The sequence below is a fragment of the Haemaphysalis longicornis genome, unplaced genomic scaffold (genome assembly GCF_048455015.1).
Source record: "Haemaphysalis longicornis isolate Haplotype H1 unplaced genomic scaffold, Haemaphysalis longicornis Haplotype H1 scaffold_6, whole genome shotgun sequence".
Classification (NCBI taxonomy): Eukaryota; Metazoa; Arthropoda; class Arachnida; order Ixodida; family Ixodidae; genus Haemaphysalis; species Haemaphysalis longicornis.
The window spans coordinates 64,828,352-64,849,256 of record NW_027526407.1 but is presented as its reverse complement, the minus strand read 5'-3'; the positions used below and the strand labels follow the sequence as shown (position 1 = coordinate 64,849,256).

Genomic DNA, 20,905 nt, shown 5'->3' with positions numbered 1-20,905 from the left:
TTCTAAGGCTAGACATTGCGCTAGTTGGGTACGCATATTTAACACTTCAACAGCATTTTAACTGCGCAAATACGAGGGCATAATAAGCGACAAACTAGAGCGCCGAGACGAACAACTAGGGAACGATTTGTTTGATTGTCAGCGCTTTAGTTTGCCGCTTCTTCCGTCCTTCTCTCTGCGCTAATTTTTAAGTTGCTCGGATGTTGGGAACTTTAGGATTAGTACCGCGACAGGTATTTCAACGCTGCATTCGCTTCAATTGCAAATGGCAATCTCTAACGCAGTTATTCACCACGCCATCGTACCCTTTCTAGTATGTGGAACTTTGTTTTTGCGGTGATTACTATTTTGGCGATCGGTGACAAGATACCGGCCACGGCCTGTGTTTATTCTTGCGCGTATGTGCCGCCATCCTTCGGCTGCTCGCCGCACCGTGCGTGAACGGACAGGTGCTTATGCCGGCGGTGCCAGGTGTCCCACGAAGCCTGCCCTCTTATGGCGAATTCCATTGAGAGAACAGGGGCAGTGGCGTCGTGCAGTGAGGAGTAGGGGGCAGAACACTCGGGAGCACGCGGGAGCAGGGCCACTGCACCTGCCATTTGAATGCGGCACGCACCCTTAGAGCAGGTGGGAGAGGAAAAAACGACGAGGGGAAAACACCGTCCCGACCCGACTGTCGTGGCTTGTGTTGCTTGTGCCGCCGAGATGGGCATGCACGATAGCATTTATCAGGTTAAATAAGGCCGATCCGGCTACATTACTTGTAGTAGTAGCAATATGAGGCCCTTCTGCAAGATCAGCGAGTGAGGAACAGGCGGTATCACTACTAGGGCCTCTCAAATAGGACAAAAACAAGTAACATCCAGCCGTATTAAGAGGTTGTATTTTGCCCATATGCGCCATCTCTCGGGGTGGAGTAGAGGTTAAAATGCCGTCTTGTTCTTGGAGTAGCTGGTTCGAATCTCCAAGGCGCCGTCCGTATTTCTTTTTTTTTTCTGCCTTTAGCGTTTTTGAGAACTGAGAACGAATATTTCAGTAGAATAAACGCCCCCGCCCCAAGCAGAATCGTTAAATGACAAACAACCAAGGCGGGAAGCTCCTTCACTGGGTCTGTTCACTGAACGGCACCGTTGATTCTTGGCATGGAGGTCACTGAGAGCAACCCAGCGGCACGCGCCGTGTCGTCGCTCCATGTAGCCATGTAGCCATGCAGCTCAGCCCGACGAACATACGGCGTGCTGCCGCGGGAGATTTCCCGCCGCGCGAATGTCGTCGTGAAAGTTCGCTCCACGTATTCCGGCCTTTAAGCATCCCAGCAATATGCGGAAAAGCATGCGTGAGCAAAGCCGGGCAAAGCACGTGTGGCGGCAGGAAGCACTCGCATGCTCGTACGGCTCGCTGCCCATTCCGCAAACTTGCAAATGCACGGTGGATGCCGCCGCGCTCTCCGGGCCGCGCTCGCCGAGCCGCGACAATGCGCGGGAGAAAAAAAAAAAAAAGTAGGGGGAGGGGGGGAGATATGACGTTAAGGTCATGTGACTTCCTTCGTACTGTGCTTACTCCGCTTTTCAAGCGGGAGCAGATCGGACTGCTCCCGACTTCTCTCGGAGCAGCGAAAGCGATCTCGCTCTACCGCTGGATGACAGTGCTCCTACTCCTGTTCGACCACTGAAACACGCCTGCTCAGGAGCGAGCACTTTCAGAGTGCTTTTGAGTGCTCCTGCTCTCCAAATGTAATTCACCATTAGCCCATTTCCCTCCCCCATCTCCAGCATCGAGCAGTGGGAGGCCGCGCTGTGCAGCTCGCAACCGGGAGTTCAGCTACTTCTGGTCGACCGAGCCGCCTCTGTTGCCGCCAGCATTCCTCCGGCGGCCACCACGTGTTCCTAACCCCCTTGCTTGGAAGATAAAGTTATTTCTCTCTTTCTCTCTCTCTCTACTCATCTACCCCAATTGCGACCGCCGTCGAGCTCTGGAGGGTATTGGACGAGTTCCTTCTGGATCCAGCTGCTCCGCCCACTGGCGCCAGGCTCCTCGCCCTCGGGCATACCGCCTGAGGGGCACACCGGAATACCTCCGCAATGAACAATGGCGCCGTGGGCCCCCTATCCGCAACTCCCCAGGACCTCGCTTCTTCATTTTTGATCCCCTTAAGGGTTTTTCTTTTCTTTTTTTTGCCCATTTCACAGCAGCCCCCCACGGGCAATTTAAGTGAAATAAAGACGTGAAACAACAACAACAACTCCGTGGCCGGTCAGCGTGGAGCAATTTAGGCGTAGCATCACGGCAGATATTTGATCGCCCCTTTGAAAATCCGCGCGGATGATAACCCCTAGCACAATTTTTCACCACACTATGATCCACTCTCGCGCATGTAGAACTTTTTAGCGACCAGTATGATTTTTAAGAGCGGCGGCAAGGTGTTGGAGTAATGACAGTTTTAGCGTCCAATTGTCATAGGATTTGTTTTGGAATAGTTCTGGTGAAGCATGAGCTAGATACGTTTTCTTTATGCATATCACCCAATAGAAGCCCGTGCATTATTAGCACACGGGTTTTTCGTTTACAGCTCCATGACGAACATGTATGACAAATAAACTAGCCTCGGTACAATTAAGAAAAAGAAATGGCAGATAAAGAGCTACACAATATCCATAGATCTCCCTAACAGCTCGTTTCGTTGTTTACGTGCCCCGTTCACGTTATGTAACACGCAAAAATTTTATTTCCCTGGAGCGATATAGAAATAAAAACTAATAGTCATGTTCCAGTGCGAGAAGAATGCCGAGGCGGTTTTATTGTATGCCGTTGCAGACATGCCAAATATTGACAAGCTAATAGAACGAAAAATTTCTGTGACCAAGTGTATGTATAAATCTTTATTTGGCAAAGGGGTGGCCCGTTGCCTAGGAAAGAAGGCCGGAATAAAGAACAAGTTTTGAATGCGTCATCCGCGCCTAACACATTCAAAACAAAGTAAAAGGAATGCCCGCACAAGCGTTTTTCTCTCGTAATTCAGAACATCAATGCGGCAAAAAATTTCACAACAAGCATGAACAGAAGATTGGCATGAAAGAGAAGTGGCAGAAGGGCAGACATTTTATCAAGGCCCTAAAGTTCGCGCAGATGGACGAAACACTACCACGCGGTGAGAAGCCAACGGCCACCTGCAAGCCTAGAATTGCGCACATGAAAAACAGAGAACGCGTCCGCGTCACGGAAGCTGTGCCACCAGGAGAAGTCACTACACGCGCACACGAGGGACTATGCCATCAGTATAGGGCAGCTTCTGCCTTCGGCATGACGTCCCGCGGCGCTGCACGCGCTGCCGTGGCCCAAACCAATGCATAGGCAAACAGGAACACTAGGCTAAGGGTCTGTCCGTATCGCAAGATGTCGGCCGCTGAACTGCCTGCGTTGTCGGCGTTATATGTGTCGGGTCTCGTGTCCTTGGACGGACCTCCGGATCGTGGGCTGGAGTCGGCCGCCTGGACAAAACGGTGCTTCGGACCGCCACCGGCGGCGAGAGGTATGCCGCTCTGAGTTGCGCGACATCCTTGTCCTGCACGGGCACGTCCTGGACGTAGATGATCCTGCTCAATGCCCGGTAACGGAGAATGAGCTGCGCGTACATCTTGCGCTGAACATACGTCAAGAAGAGGGCACCAGTGATGCCGATAGTGGCCACGACGATCTTGGTTCAGAGGAGCCACTCCAGGCTGCCACGAGCCATCCCGTGGACAAGCATGTACAGCGACCAGAACACACGCGCGATTTTCACCACGTAGAAAGTGACGGACCAGAGAACACGCTCGGCTCCTCTAATCACATCGCTAGCTTCCTCCACTTGTGGAAGTACTTGGTCTTCGTGTGAATGACGAAGTTGGACTTCAACAGCTCCCACCACCGGGCGTCAGAGGAGTCGATCCACTGCTGCAGGCAGGCCCGATGCACGTAGCGCAGGCTGTCCCCGCAGTGTCAGGGCGATATGAGCGGGTTCTCCGCGTCCGCCTCGCAGTGGAAGATGCGGCTCTTGTCACCGTTCGTGGAGCTGTTGGAGGGCTGCGACGAGGGCCTCCGCTGCGGCTGCACCGGCGGCGCCTCGGATGATAGAGGACGCGCCTTACACGGTGCCTCCGAAGGGCATGCCAGCACTGGGTGCTCCACGCTGCTCACCAGGAGGCCGTTGGGGCCGGGCCACCGTTGGGGTGACAGGCGAAAGGGTCACTCTGGCTTTCCCGAGCTAGTGGGAAGCAAGCGTTCCACAGCTCGTGCAGACCGGCCAGTCGGCGTGTGCCACTGAGCACGTGAAATGACGGCGATGATTATGGTGATGCTGATGGCAAAATACTCTCGGTAGCGACTCAGACCCAATCAGGGGATTGGATAAAAATTATTGGTAGGAGAAATGTTCGAATCTAGCTACGGGCCGCTGTATAGATATAATTTAAGACGGCTGTAGGTATTGTGGTAACCGGGCAACAGTGGCGGGGGACAACCCAAAGGATGGACGTGTGCCGGGTGAAGAGAAGTATGTGGCGCGACATGACCTAGAACAGAACATGGCGGACTCGACTGGGCTAGGTGTGCGCAGCCGCATCGGCTGAGGAGTGGACCTTGGTGGAACGGGACTCCCAGTAAAGGTGTGGTTTTAGGGGGCGCAGTGTCTTTCTGGGGAACCCTGAGCAAGGACGCAGTGTCTTTCTGGGGAACTTTCTGGGCAAGGACCCCGGTACCACAGTATTTTGAAGTCAAATAAGGGCGGAGAAAAATGTGGAAGAATGGTAAAAACAAGCAATTTAAAAAGTTGCGAGTTCAAACACAGCAACTTATAGCATGAAAAAAATCATGCACTCCTCCATTTAACGATGACGATTTTTTTTTCTAATTGTCCCCATTTTTTTTTGCCTCTTTTGTCTTTGCACTTTTTTGTATAACTGAGACGTGTGCTTGCTTTGTGAACAAAGTTATTTTGTGTCAGTGTTGTGTAATGTTGCAATAATTATCGCATAAATTCTTTTTTAAGTTCCTTCTGTTGCGATTGCTTGAACGTTATATTGTCATACTGTTCATTTACAAGAGGTCCCACCGCAGTGCCGCACTTCGGGACCTCTTTCTGTAATATCAATCACCATGCACTGTACCTTTGTTATCGATTACAATAAACTGAAACTGAACTGAAACTGATGGCTGAATGTGAACCTTCATCGTGATGGATTCCTTGGTTGGCAGCCTACCACTGCTAGTGTGTTCTACTCCGGAGGTATGCGCCAGTTTTTTTTTTAAATAACAGCACCAACTTTCGGGTATGCACCCCGTCTACCTAACGTTTCAGTTTTGGGCATACGGCGTGAATTGGTACCTGCTACTTGGTGTATAGTGAGTACTTTTTAACAGCGGAGTTGTTGTTACTGGCCGTAAGTTTGGGGTTCGTGCGCGCAGAGAAGGTGAAGGCCCAGCGCTCGTGCGCGCGTACCTCGAGCGCACGTTCGTCAAGCTGAACCACCCACTTAGGGTGATTGGCCAACATTGGCCACTAAACACTCCAGCGTTCGCCGTATCGTGGCAACACTTGCTCCAAAGGAGGAAGACGCGCACAGCGTACGCCTTTCATTCGTTCGTCCTCGTGTCGTCGTGCGCATGCGCTCTGTACCGTAGAAGAGCCGCGACTTGAATATCGAAGCTGTTGTAGGTGATCATTCATTCCACATGACCCAGCCGCGGATAGTTCGCCTGGTCGACGAAGAGGTCGGGCGTCGAGACGCTCGGCGTGCAAAGCATCTGCTAGAGACGATAAGTCGCGCTTGCAGGGTGGCGTACGAACACGCCTACCGAAACGACGAGCTCAATCTGCCTTGGTCAACATAAGGTCCTTGAAATGGCATGCCGCCCACGTCAACCACGACACCACAACGATACTAAAACTCAACTTTGTGTCCATCAGTAATCACCTACAACAGCTTCGTCATTCAGGTCTTGCGCCGGAGTGCAAGCTTCCCTGAATTTTTTTCGAGTGGGTGCCGGTTGCAGGTGCTAGACCTCGAAATGTGACGTTTGACATAACTTCCTAAAGCCTAACTTGTCACCTTAGGGCTAACGTACTGAGGCGCACAGCCTTACGGCATGCACCTCAGGGACTGGCAGGGGAATTGCCAGGGGAAAGCAAAAGCAAAACGTACACGGAAAACCAAAATCACGCGTGCGGCACCGTAGCTACGCACAGAAGGCAACATCTTTAGCCCAGCAACGAACGGACAACGGAAGTTGCTCCTAAGCCGGCGGTTATTCCGCGTGCCGCAAAAAGTACCTTACGAGTATTTTGAACGTGACACAAGGCGTATTCGGGATTTCTCGCCATTGATCTTCTTTTAAATTGCACAGCGACTGCAAAAAAGAGTAGGTGGGAAAAACAAGACGATGTTACCCGTTAAGCGTGATCTAGTTTCAAAACGCGGGCGCGTTGACATCCGGGTCCGTCGCTTTGGCGGAGTGAAACACTACATGAGCTATTGCCGTCCTTAACTTGCACCCGAGTATAGAATACCACTGGAAAACAGTGTCTATGACAGGTCTTACAGTGACACCGCCAGTGTTACCGTCGTGCTTACCTATGCACGTATACACACATATATGCGCACTGCATGCATGCAGCATATATACCGGGCGCTGAGCCTTCCCATTTATCACAAAAAGGCCGACTGCTCAGCTGGCAATGCCGTAGGGGCCGGGCGCGACGGTATTCATGTTCTCGGTCGCAGTTATTTTGGTGGGGCCGTCGTGCACACTGTCTGGTGGCGACCGCTTCGACGACGTGGTGCCCTGAACCAGGAGCACCCCGAGAGGTAGGCGGCTGTGGGCAGCGCTGCGCCCTTGTGTGGCATGACCGCGTCCTGGACAAAGATGACCGTTGAAGGCTCTCCACCGGCGAAAAAGTTGCAAATACATCTTGCTCTGAACCAAGGTGAAGACGAGGCCGCACGAGATGCCGATGGCGACGACGACGAGCTTGGTCCAAAGGGCACCGTCCAGGCGGCCCTGTACTGTCTGTACTGCATGTACGGCGACCAAAGCACGCGCGTGATCACCACCACGTAGAAAGTGACGTACCAGAGGACCACCCTCTGCTCCTCTGAAGGCATCGCCAGTTTACTCCACTTGCGCTGTGTCTTGGTGTGCATGATGAAGTCGAACTTGCACGTCTCGTAGCACCAGGCGTCAGAGGGATCGATCCACCGTTGTAGACAGGCCTGGTGCACGTAGCGCTGGCTGAGCGCACGGTGGCAGGGCAACATGAGCGGGTTTTCTGCGGCCGCTTCACCGTGGAAGATACGGCACATAATGCCGTTCATGGAGCGGTTGGTGGGCTGCGACGACGGCCTCCGCTGCGGCTGCGTGGTACAGGACTCGCCTTATAGTGTGCCTCCGACGGACACGTCACCACCAACGACTCCATGCTGCTAACCTGGAGGCCGTTTGGGCATAGGCACCGTTGGGGAGACAGGAGAAAGCGTCCCTATGGCTTCCTCGAGCTAGTATCGAGCAAGTGTTCCACAGCCCAGCATGGGCCAGTCAGCATGTGCCATGGAGCGCGCGAGATTCGGCGTCGCATCAGAACGAGGCGTTCCACCGGCGCTGCGCATGAATGCTTTATGAACTCTTTTCCTCATTTAAACTTTTACCTCTCCATTTTATGGTACTGTGAACTGGGCGTTTTAGAGCCTCACAGCTGCCGATTCCAGGTAAATCCCCCACGTGGATATGTTCCAAGAAGTAAAGTCAACAACTATCGCTGCATTCCAATACGCGGTCAGCATGGTACACAGCTTACGAAGCAGTCTAATTAGACGTCTAAAGCGCAAAGATTGGGAAGGGCGCAGTGGCAGCGCAGCAAAAAGCAAAAAAAAATACCATCGTACCGGGCACGTCAAAAAAATGAAACCACAGTTTCGTAAAAAAAAAAAGACCGTCATCATTACGGACGTTACGCAATTTATAAAGTGAACAAAGGCATTCTCATAACGAGTAAATTATACGAAACATTTCAAAGTACACGCTACTTTGTTACAACGCTATTTTACAAAAAGGTGGCGCTGGCGTCATTTCTCACTTAAGACATCGTTACTTAAAACATCGCCTGCATTGTTAATGACTTTATTCACCCGCCGCGGTGGCTCAGTGGCCGAAGCGCTGCGCTGCTGAGCATGAGGACGCGGGGACGTGGCGGCCCATTTGTGATCGAGGCGAAGAGCAAAAACACCCGTATGTACCCGATTTTGGCGCGCGTTAAAGATCCCCAGCAGGTAAAAATTAATCCGGCTCCGCTACAGCACGCCTCATCACCTGTGTAGCATCGGAGCGTAAACCTTATAATCAAATCAAATCTGTTGATTTCCTTGCTGTCTCCGCGAAGCAGTTTTCCTTGCCGGCTCTGTTCGAACTGGAACGGGTCTTATGATGGCTGACTGTCCGCGAAGACGGCAACGAACCCTTCTGAAGGGGAGGCTAGAACGCACCCTGTGACTATACCACATTTCATACATAGCATGCAACGCACTGGAACCTACCGAAGTGGTGCGTGGCAAAAAGAAATTGGCGAAGCTTCCACCAAGTCGCGCAAAGCTTGTACCATACTGAATAAATTTGAGGCGCTAAACAACGGTGACCATAAGAAACACGTAGACACAGACAAGGCGCCACTTCCAACTAAACTTTATTAGTGAAAACCCCAAGGTTAAATACACTGCTCTGACGTCATGAAAACGCCATGCCAACAACGTGTGCCAACCTACACGTGTCCATCTAAGAACTCGAGTTCTTAGATGGACGCCACCAGACTCATCAAGAGAATCACCAACAGAAGGAACGGAATGAGGGAGGAAAATCTCACGCTGCTCATCCACTCGTTCGTCGTCTGCCACATCGCTTATGTCACCGCCTTTCATAACCGGTACAGGCAAGACGAAGACAAGATCAACGTCCTCATACGCAGGGTTTACAAGATCGCGTTGGCCCTGCCGGAATCCACAGGCACGGACCGCCTGCTCCAGCTGGGCATCCACAGCACACTGAAGGAAATCGCAGAGGCACAGCGTACCTCGCAACTGGAGAGGTTGTCTGGCACGAACGCTGGCCGCCACATCCTCGAGAACCTTCGCATCGGATGCCACACACAGCAGGGACATAAAGTCACCATCCCAGACACCATCCGGCAGACACTTACCTCAACGCCCACGGCAACGATCTGGGTACGCGATTTGTGGATGCCGCCGATTACGAGAGGGGTTTCCGATTTGCCATGACGGTCGTGGATTCAGACGGGGCGACAAAGATATCAGCAAGCATGGCATGCGAACACGCAGAAGAAGCGGAGGAAATAGCAGTGGCCCTCGCCCTCACGGACCCGGCGTGCAAAACAGTCCTAAGCGACTGCAGACAAGCAATCAGGAACTTCGCCAAAGGACGGATATCGCCGAGAGCGGCCTGAATCCTAAACCGACGCCAAGTCCACAGAGAGCTAGAACCACAAACCCCACTCCAGTGGTTCCCCGCACACATGGGGGAAGTCTCTGAGAACGATCGTACGGGCAACGAAACGACGCACGCCAGGGCTCGCGAGCTAACAAACCGCGCCGGCGACGACCGTCCGTGGTACAGCACCAAAGATCGAATGACGAGCTACAACGAAATCACCAAGGCCTTCCCCTTGGCCCGACGGACCATCCCTCCGCCCAGCGACAAGCTGGACAAGCCACAGGCGGTCTCACTCAGGCAACTGCAGACGCGCACGTACCCTAGCCCGGCACACTATCACAATGTATCCGGAAATTTACACGACGAACACATGTAAAGTCTACCGCAAAGAGGTAGCCACCTTCACCCACATGCTCTGCGATTGTACCAAGGATCCGCTAACTCCGGTGCTAACTCTGGAACCCTCCCGCCGCGGCTGCCCGCTGCCCTGTGCTGCCCCAGCCTCGACGAACAACTCTGGGCCGTCCAGCAGGCCTGTGAGGTAGTGAAGCAGCAGAACTTCGACGCCCCCAAACGGGCGAAAAGGTCCAGCGGCAACGTCCCAAGCGGGTGACTTAGACCCGGTCAACGAAAGCTCTGCAGGCATTCAATACAGTTTTAAATGCAGAGCATTTCAGTAACTCACGATGTCACCCGCGTTGGCGTCCGTAGTCCGCACCGCACCCCTCCCTACTATATATTAAAAAAAAGTACCATCCGGCGCCAGGTTTCGACCCCTCGACCCTGCGGGCGGAACGCAATGTTCATGGTGCTTAACCCACTGCGCCACAAAGCCGACACAGATTAGGAGGCTACGGACGCGCCTTATATCCTTGACTCATTCAAATTACTGCTGACGAGCGCTCTCTCGTCAGCAGTTGCCACAAGTGCAACAACATTAACGTAACGCAAACTACTTAACGTCGTGCGCCCCCGGAAATGCTCTGCATTTGATCGTGCCCCTCGCGAGGGGGATGTTGACGCTACCTCTTGCAGAGATGGAGTGCCACCACCGAGAGCAAGGTCCCACGAGAGGCGCGCGCGCCGTGGACTAGTGGCGCCATCTGTCAGACGCGACGCGAACTACTATCATGGCAGTGCGAAAAACGAACGCGCGAAATACAAACCGGGCTGTTTGTTGAAACTCTAACTTTTGGCTGGGTGGTTAGATAGCGAGAGAGGCCAAACTATTTGGAAATTGGTAGCCAAGGACAATGTTCTTTAAAACTGCGTCAGGAGTTGGTGAGGCAAGGGCACAGCAAAAAAAAAGAAACAAACAAGACAAAATGGCGATAACTTGAACCGTCTGCATCACAGGTAGAAGAAGTACGTTCGTGCGGTTGACATCACCCACATCTGTAAAGTACGCTAGCTTTCCTACGTTTTCCTACGGAGAGTACGTTTTCCTACGGAGAGAGGTAGCCGGAATTATTTACCAACCAACCAACTACTCTCGTTACAGGAGGTGCAGGCTGTTGCCGACCATTTAAAGACCTCCTTAAAAAGAGGTGATTTCATTGATTGTAGGGTTTAATTTAAAGAGGTCATGCAGGCAAAATACAAGTTTGTTTTATTGGAAATATTTGAAGATTTTTAGTGCCCCCAGTGCTTGTCAGGCACCAAACGATGCTTTATTCCCCGTGAAATTAAATAATTTAGGCTATAATTTTGATTCCCTTTTCTGAATTGTGTGTTACGTGACCTCTACAATGACGCATCCAGGGCAAATACTAAAGCGCATGGAAGTATGCAGCCCAGGGCTGCAGCAAACATCGGAACGCCTCATGGCGCCATCTACAGCACGGGACTGCTGTTCACCATCACTTTATTTTAGATGCGACTGCATCTCATTCACTCGCCTTGTCCATGCAGCGTCGTCGGCGTTGTCGTCGTCCGCCCCTCCCCCTACACTATAAAAAAAATAATAGCGGCGCCCGGTTTCGATCCCACGATCCTGTGGGCGGAACGCGAGGTACACGGTGCTCTTCCCACTCCGCCACAAAACCGAGACAGAATCAAATGCTACGAACGTTCCTTATATCCTTGAATCATTCAAACTACGTCAAGATGCTACTGATACAACGCATGATGGGGCAATGATTAACACTTGCAATAAAATAAAAGAAGCTCCCACTTACAGCAACAATGATGGAGTAGAGGTCGTTGCGACAGCGAAGCTCCAAGCATACCACTTAGAGAGACTGACCAAGATTGGCCAATAAAACATAATAATAATCATAAAACATAATAATCATACGCGTTCCCGACACGTTTCACGCGATTTCAGAAACAATCCAACGGAAACACCAAGTGAACCCCACGATGCGTCGCATCTACACAGGGTTCCCCGCGCGGGGAGGTGGGCGCAATTTTTGACCTGATTTGCACCCAGCATGTTTTTGCCCTGTGCGTCTTGTGGACGCACACGACCCTGCCGGAAGGACTCCAACGGCGAATAAGATGCACGCACATCTTCCACTGGCCGTACGTCAAGACAAGGCTGCCGGAGATGCAGATGGCGATGACGGCCAGCTTGGTCCAAAGGGGCCAGTCAAGGATTCTATGATCACACGTCTTGTCGGCTGTCTGACAGATGATCATGTACCAGATGACCAGACCACGCGCGCGATAGCTATCACGTAGCAAGTGACGGACCAGAGAACCATGCTCTGCTCATCTGAAGACATCGCCGGCTTCCTCCCCTTGTGGAAGGACTTGGTCTTGATGTGCATGATGAAATCGAACTTGCACAGCTCGGTGCACCGGGCGCCGGACGAGTGGATCCACTGCTGAAGACAGGCTCGATGCACGTAACGCAGGCTTCCCGCACAGTGGCAAGGCGAGATTAGCGGATTCTCCACGTCCGCTTCGCAGTGGAAGATGCGGCTCTTGTCGCCGTTTGCGGAGCCGTTGGACAGCTGCGACAAAGACCCCCGCTGCGGCTGCACCGGCGGCGCCTTGGATGATAGAGGACGCGCCTTACAGGGTGCCTCCGAGGGACACGTCGCCGCTGCTGCCTACACCATGCTGCTCACCTGGAGGCCGTTGAAGCCCGGTCACCGTTGGGGCGACAGGCGAAAACGTCCCTTGAGCTTCCCCGAGCTAGTGGCGAGCAAGCGTCGCGAAGACGGGCCATTCAGATGACTCGATCCAGCGCTGCAGGCAAGCCCGATGCGCGTAGCGCAGGCTGCCTGCACAGTGGCAGGGCGAGATAAGCGGCTTTCTCGCAGTGGAAGATGCGGCTCTTGTCGCCGTTCGTGGAGTTGTTGGTACGCTGCGACATGGGCTTCCGCTGCAGCTGCACCGGCGGCAGCTTGGATGGTAGAGGACGCGCCTGACACGGTGCCGCCGAGGGACACGCCATCCCTACCTGATGCTGCTCGCCTGCAGGCCGTTGGGGCCAGGTCACCGTTGGGGCGACAGGCGAAAGCGCTGCTCTGGCTTCCCCGATCAGTTTGCCAGCAAGCGTTCCACGGCTCGTGCAGATGGGCCAGTCAGCAGGTGCCACGGAGCGCGCGAGATTCGACGTCAGACATCACCGCGAGGCGCTGCTGCGTGTGAATATGCTTTGCGCGCTTTTTTTCTGATCTAAACTTTTGCGATGTGTCCATATAATCCTGGACACATCGCCAAAGTTTAGATCAGGAGAAGAGTGCGTAAAGCATATTCACACGCAGCCTCGTAGGGAAGTGCAGAGCGAAAGCTATTCTTAATCAATACGGCCGAAACTCTGCCACAGTCTATACAGACGCCGCTTCATATCCCGGGCGAAGAGCTATGACCGCTGTGGTTTCTACTACCGAAAACCTCGTTACATGCGCATCGATTCCCACCATCCACTCTCTGCAGGCGGAGGAAGCGGCCGTCTCCCTAGCGATTGCACAAACTTCGGCAGAAATAATAATCACAGACAGCCAACAAGCCTGTAGGACCTTCTCCAGCAGTTGCATATCACGACCTGCCCGAAAAATTCTACTCGAGCATCCTCCTCGACATCCCGTCCGGATTATTTCGGCTCCAGCCCACTCCGCCGTGTCTAGAAACGAAGCTACCCATCACCGTGCCCGAGAGTTGACCCACCGGGCAAGCCAGGAGTTCGGCGAGCAGTGGCAGGTCTCCCCTCTCATGCCGTTCCATGACATCACTCAGCATTACCGTCTGGAACGAATGCTGTATCCTCCTGCGCACAACAGCCTCACAAAAAAAACAAGAGCGCCACCTCCGAGGCATTCAGACAAACACATTTCCCCACCCCACTAGAATACACATTCTGGCCCCCACCCTGTACTCCTCGCAATGCCGCTTCTGCGAGGCTCCGGGCACCCTCTACCATATCATGTGGGGCTGTGATAAAACCACCACCCCTGCCTTTCCCCTCCCCTGAGCAATGGGAGAGAGTTCTGTCCAGCTCGGACCCTGCCGACCAGCTTTGGCTGTGCAGCGAGCCCAAGAAGCCGGACGGACTCAAGGGGTCCTGGAATGAGGACTATTCCCCAGGGCTGACAACTCCAGATACACGTTTATTCCTCCCCCTCCTTTTTCGTTTCCATCTTACACTTTTATGAAGCCTACGCTGCAGTGCCTCACATGTCACGATTCCACGGCCAATACCCCACATGGGTATGCCCGACGAAGTAAGGGAAATAAGCACTTTTTTGCTGGAGATGCGGTAAAGGTATTCGCAAGTACCGGTGCCCCCAAAAAGTAAACGGAGCACAGGTTGGAGATTTTTAGGGGACTTTTTCGCCATATTCCTAGCCAGCAACATCTAAGTGACCTTTGAGGGGAGTCATCTTAGAATAAAATCAGGCCGCACATATTCTATTTATGCTGGCAGCCGCATAAAATCGAAATTTATCTAATTTCACAAAGCCGTGCTCCGTTTACTTTTTGGGTCACCTGTACAATATTTCACCCGCTTCTCGAATAAACGTGAGGAGAGACCCGTGCTGGGTGCTCCGTATCCGTCCGTGGAGGCGTTGGGGTCTTCCAGGATGTAGCCCTGCGTCTCAGAGGTGCTGCTTGCGTGCGGTTCATAGTGGTATGCCTATAACGGTTAGTATCAGCTTCTGTTGTGGGAAGTCTAATATAAAATGACACGTGTTCGCAAGCAGAACATGATAGCGGGAAGCCAAGCATGGGTCCCGACAAGAGAAAGGCCACCCGATCTCGACGTCTCCACAGCAAGCGAGACCACTGGTTATAAGCCAGCTTCACGCGGTAAAAGTAGAGCACGCATAGCGAGACTGAGGTTTTAACGCTTCTGGTGACACGGGAAGAAGTGGTAGTGGCCGTGGAGATATCTATAAGTTTATAAGTTAACAGGCTCTATCCGCCGCTTTATGGCAAAAAGCATATCACGGAGTATTCCCAAAATGCGGACTGGACATTGTTATGAGTCCAGAAACTCGTGAACACGTTTAGGCAAGCTGGCACTGCGGGAGACCCGACATCAAACCCGCGTCGTTGTCGTTGACTTGGTGCAAATGTAACCTTCACACCAATTGGCAACTCCAAGTTCCGCGACGAAGTCAGGCAACACTAGTCAAAACAATCAATATGGCGTCGCAAAACAGGTCCTCCTTCACAGTTTCGCTTGCTGCCGTACTAACATTCTTAGACTGCAGCGCTGATTCGCGTTGTTTTGGCGAGGAAGAGTGAATGATTTCAGCCAATGACCTTATCTTGATTGGGGTCAATGATCGGAGCGATATAACCACCTAGGTCGTCGCTGTGTGTGTGCAAACGTTTGGGGCGACCAAAGCACCGCATCGCAATTCGCTAAGATGAGCTGCTTCTCTAGGGAGCCAAAAATCTAGGAAAGGTGGTGCTCGCGCGCACCAAGGCTCTCAGAAAAGTGCAAGCATCTTGCTGCGCCTTTCATCCACTGCTACAGGTAAGACGTACATTTTTAACTGCCACTGTTCGGGCTGTGTTAGAGCTTCGCCGTAGCCTTATGAATGAACCTTTCTTTTCGATTCGTAGCATTAAAACCCAGTTCAGGATATCATTAGCAACGACCACACGCAAATTTAAATGCTAACCATTGCACACATCAGCTCAGTACTGAAAAAGATCGGTTTAGGACAACTTAGCTTTCATCTAGTTGCTGCAAATGTTTTTGCCAAAAATATCTGGCTTGTGTCAACGATTACATGCAGCATGCAGCATGCAGCTTACAGGTGCTCGATAAAATTATTAAGCCAACATCTTATGCCGTCGCGTAATTGCCTAGGGCGTTGGGTAGCTGCCGGTCATGTCAGATTCTATGCAACAGGGCTGTGCGTTAAATGGCTCGACGTTCGTGGTTCACGTTAAATTTCCGGCGCATTTTTTTCCTCGCAAGTTCTTAATTTTGGGCTTTGAGACCAAAGTTCGACTATTTTGATTTTCAGGCGGCTGCGGCGTTCGCTAATTAATAAGTACAAATTCGTACTAGTTGGTTAACAGGCGCGCGGATCACTCCTGTGTGTGAATTCATGTGACGTCGCATGGGCAATTGTTGCGGGTGTCGTTTTTCTCCAACCACCTTCACAGCGTGGACTGGAGCCAATTTTTTTATTTGTCTATTGCGTACAACAGCTCTCCCCACAGTCAGAGCTCTCCTCCGAGTGCCCCCTTTCTACGCACGGGCCGTCACGTGCACCTGTCGCAGCGCGCGCGTACGGCTAATTCTTGTTCGATTCTGCCGGAGTGGCGGGTTAGCGCTGTGGTTAAACCCCTTGGCTGCTGCTCTGGTAACCCGCGTTGAAATCCCACACGAACCACATTCACAACGACAGCCATTTCGATACCAATCATGTTGACGGCCACGACAATGATTACGGTCACTACACGCGTTAGATGAGACATCTTAAGCTTTCCCAAGCTCATAGGAATGAACTGAAAAGCATATTCAAAAATCACCACACTGCGCTAGCCAATACTTGGCCAACACAGGTATTTTTCAATTGCTTTGATACACGCATTATAGTTGCTCTTCGGCAATATTTCATGCCATATGACACCCTAGTTTTAGGTTAAGGGTGAATTTATTTGGGATAAATATCAAGGTTTGTTTACCTTTTTACGCACTAATATGTTTCTTTCTTGATTGTTTGTCATATGCTCTTCTTGCTTACTTAATTTCATGTCAATTGCTTTCTTCATGCCCCGCCATGTATATTAATGTAATTTATACGTATACATTATGCAGAAAGTCCCCTTAAAATCTTTGGGAATAAAACTTTCTTCTTAATTACCAGTGTTACCCATCTTTATTAGTACTAAACTTAATCTGATTCCTCACCGCCTAACTTGAAATTCAGGATCCCATTTCTCAAGTGGGAGTGTACTGCAGATTTTACGCGTGAACAGCTTTCACCTTTTATAGCCCTGCGACGCACATCTCTCGAGAATTCAATGTCTCCCGTTCTGAAGCTACCATTGACACTATTGCCTCACCCTTGAAATTAAAACAAGTCACCGGACGGCAGCGAATGTTGCGATAGCAATGGCTTCGCCAAATCTTCCTCGGTCGACTTTTGCTGTCTCTGTCAGCCTGATCCATGTTTGCGTGCTTCAGATGGATCTCTTCATCGAGCCTTTATGACGGTATACGAAATTCGGAATAATGATAGCCGCCTTAGCGGCCAATCGCATTACGACTTTTTACCAGTAAGTCTACATGAGGTTTAGAGCTCCATTACACCCGGACAACTACTTCAGAGCTTCTTTCATGGAATAAAGTCTTCGTTGAGAGACAAATGAAAGCTTGTAGTCTCATCCCACCGGCTGAAGGATGACGGGATGGTTTTATTTTATGACGCCATGAACATGTCAACTATCCACCGAGATCGAATGAAAAATTCCTGTAACACAATAAAGCACCCGCTTCGCATCACGCCTAAAAATTCGCGCAAACGTTCCTCTCCCCTAACTTAATCTTATCAGAACAAGCATGGCCCGACGAGCAGCTGTCACGGAGGTGAGATAAGTGCGGATATTCTCTACTGACCCTGTTTATTAAAAGGGAAAATATGTGCAGGTGTACCAAACTCTGGTACAAGGCGAGATAAGCGAACGGAGAGTTGCCAACAAAAAAGAACCGCACACAACAAACTGAGAGAACGTCCAAGGCACGGAAACTGGGCCACGAGGCACGAGCACTGGGCCCCTATAGTGGAGGACAGAGTCTGTCTTCGCTATGGCATCTCGCGGCACTGCGATCGCGCTGCCGTGGCGCCACCAAATAAACAGACTCCCAAACTTTCACACTGGAACGAGGATCTGCACGTATCACGGGAAGGCGGGGTCGTCGAGCCCGGCATGTCTTGTCTCGAGCCCTTCGCAACCAGTATGCAGGTCGCCAAGGCGTGAGCGTTGTTCTGTGGAAACCGCTTGGACTACGGGGTGCTCTGGACCATGACTAGTGGTGAGAGGCCGGCGGCTGCAACCTGCGCGACCTCCTCTTCCGGCACTGGCTCGTCTTGGACGTAGATGACCCTGTTGGAGGCCCTCCAACGGCGAAGGAGCTGCGCTAACATATTCCAATGGACGTACGTCAAGACGAAGCCGCCAGTGATGCCGATGGCGACAACGACGAGCTTTGTCCACAGGGGCCAGTCCAGGTTGTCATCGCTCGTCTTGTCGGCTGTCTGACTGATGATGATGTACAGCGACCAGGCGACGCGCGTCATCGCCATCACGTAGAAAGTGACGGTCCAGAGAACCACGCTCTGCTCCTCTGAAGACATCGTCAGCTTCCTCCACTTGCGCAAGGACTTGGTCTTGCTGTGCATGATGAAGTCGAACTTGCACAGTTCGCAGCGCCGGGCGTCGGATGAGTTGATCCAGTGCTGCAGACAGGCCTGGTGCACGTGGCGCAGGCTGCCCGCGCAGTGGCAGGGCACAATGAGCGGATTCTCCGCGTCCGCCTCACCGTGGCAAATGCGGCACATGTCGTTCGTCTGGCCTTCGGAGGCCTGCGACGAGGGCCTCCGCTGCAGCTGCATCGGCGGTGCCTCGGACGGTACAGGACGTGTCTTACGCGGCTCCTCCGAGATGCACGTCGTCGCTGTCTGCTCCATGCTGTTCGTCTGGAGGCCGTTGGGGCGTAGTCACCGTTTGGGGCGGAAGGCGAAAGCGTTGCTATGGCCTCCCTGAGCAAGTGGCCAGCAAGCGTTCCAAAGCTCGAGATGGTGAGCCAATCAGCGTGTGCCACGGAGCACGCGTGGTTTGACTTCAGATATCATCGCGAGACGCTGCACCTGCGGCTTAGCTGCAGGAGCATGCTTTATGCGAGTTTTCCTCTTTAGTATGCACGGAAGCTGTTCCCAGTTGGTAACTTGTAAAGTTTTATTTGGAATTTTCCGTCGCCCTTTGAGCGTAATCGCAATAGAAAAATGTTCGCTGCCCCACGTGGTATGGTATATTTTCCACCCTGATGCTACTCCATGAGACGCGAAGGTGAGGTCAGGTGTCGTGTCTCGTTGTGAGGGGTGTGCTCCAACTCGAGTAGCCACCATGAGGTCATTCAAGAGAGCGAGGTTGTTCATAGACGTAACTTCTTCGATTTCACGACCCCGCTTGTTTGAATCAGTGTACCCCAAGCTGTGTTTCTAGCATTGAAATCACCTCCTATCACGATAGGGAATTTATGACATCCGTCAGCCATTAGAATTAAGGTTGAAATGCAGAACTGTTAACTGGTGCGTAGTACACTGATGCCACCAGTATCGGCTTCCCGGATGGAAGAAGAGCATGCACTAATATCACCTCATGTCGCTTTGAAGTAAGACCAGCTAAACGGATTTGCTTACAAGCAATATCACTTCTGGCCAGGAGTATTGTGTATCCCGGCGCCGAAGGTGTAGAGTTACCGGAGACATATTGGAGCTTGCTAACTTCGCAATTAAGACTGGTCTGGCGCGAGTCGTCTAGCAGGGCGACGCCTAATCCGTCAGCCTGACTCAAAAACTGTGAACTGTGAATAAGTTTGAAATGTGGATTAAGTGTGAAATGTGAACTGAGTGTGAACTAAGTGTGAACTGTGAGTGCGAACTAAGATCATATTCTATATCCCCCTTCCCATCCCAACCCCAACCACCCCCTCATTGGCTATGGCCTTCCTTTCAAATAAAAGCTTCAACTGAACTAAACTTTCCTCTTTTTAAAGAAAAACCCGATAGTCTTTCTTGGGCTACTTAAATGCAGAAATTTTGGTCTGTCTGTCTGTCTGTGACTCGATTGAGCCACACGGCAAAAGTGAAACAGAAACTCAACTGCGCAATAGTCTTATATACCCACAGTAAAATCTAAACGTCTAAGTCCGGTGTTAATGTTTATAACTGTCAACATAATTGAACAAGAACAAGACATTCAGCAAATATAAGGCAAAAAATCAATGCATTAGTGAAATTTTCAGTGTTGCATCGTTAAAATTATCGGATGCTTAGGTTTTGAGATTGCAAATAAACTACTTTATCAAATGCAGAAAACCGCCGCCTGCTGTTGCCCACGCTACCTGGCGGCATTTAAAAAAATCAAACAGCAACAGCAACGAAAGGTTCAACTAGATAGCTTGGTTCCGCGTTCCGCTTGGAACGCTCGTGGAGTAGGCCAATGTGGTCCTATTAATGTTGTAGTGGGGTTTCTCGATTCACGCGCGTCTCCTCTGAGCTGACCAGCTCAGCACCAGAGCGACAGCAAGCCCTGGTGCAACGAGCTGTGGACGCAGCTCGGACTCGCGGCCTCCTGGACTTAAGAGGCTAAGCTCATCCTGGTGTGCACAATAAAAGTTTATTCCTCCTCCGCCGTACGGCAGCGCTGGCATCGAGGCACATGACTTGGACCAGTGGAACGCAGTAAATTTAAATTGACTTGAGCAAACCTCTAGCGTGTTGTCATAGGAGGAACAGCATGAGAAGTGAGCGGGAAAGAGATGGGAGGCATATACTTGCCAGGGGAGCCAGTCGACTATCATCTTTCGTCGACATTTGCAACGGAAGGACCCGATATGCGGCCACTTTTTTCCAAGTCCGCATAGCCGCTTTAGAGCTACATTACATCCGGAAATCTACTTCAGAGCTGATTTCGTTGTATGCCGGCTTCATACACGGTATCTAACATGAAAAGATATATTACGACTTATTTTGAGCGCTAAATAAGTGAAAGCACGCATGCAGTCCCGTTCCAGCCGTTCAGAAAAGCCGAGACGGTTATATTTTGTGTCATCACGAATATGCCAAACATCCAAAAACAAGTGGGTAAAAAAATTGAAACTAAATAAAGGCAATCAACTTTATTGACGCACCAGCTGCGCCTAGCACATTCTTCAGAATAAAGTTAATCTTTCTCCCAGACGTTTTTCTCCCCTTAACACAGTCTGCAATCCAGAAGAAAATATCAGACCAAG

General features: G+C 51.4%; 4 pseudogenes; all 4 read right to left on the bottom strand.

Annotated features, from left to right (window-relative positions):
• Positions 1 to 3,364: 3,364 nt before the first annotated feature.
• On the bottom strand, positions 3,365 to 6,628 carry LOC144143059 (E3 ubiquitin-protein ligase MARCHF8-like; annotated as a pseudogene).
• Positions 6,629 to 6,702: 74 nt separating this feature from the next.
• On the bottom strand, positions 6,703 to 7,453 carry LOC144143058 (E3 ubiquitin-protein ligase MARCHF8 pseudogene; annotated as a pseudogene).
• A 2,642-nt stretch (positions 7,454 to 10,095) lies between these two features.
• Positions 10,096 to 12,874, bottom strand: LOC144143057 (E3 ubiquitin-protein ligase MARCHF8-like; annotated as a pseudogene).
• A 4,917-nt stretch (positions 12,875 to 17,791) lies between these two features.
• On the bottom strand, positions 17,792 to 18,578 carry LOC144143055 (E3 ubiquitin-protein ligase MARCHF8 pseudogene; annotated as a pseudogene).
• Positions 18,579 to 20,905: the final 2,327 nt, after the last annotated feature.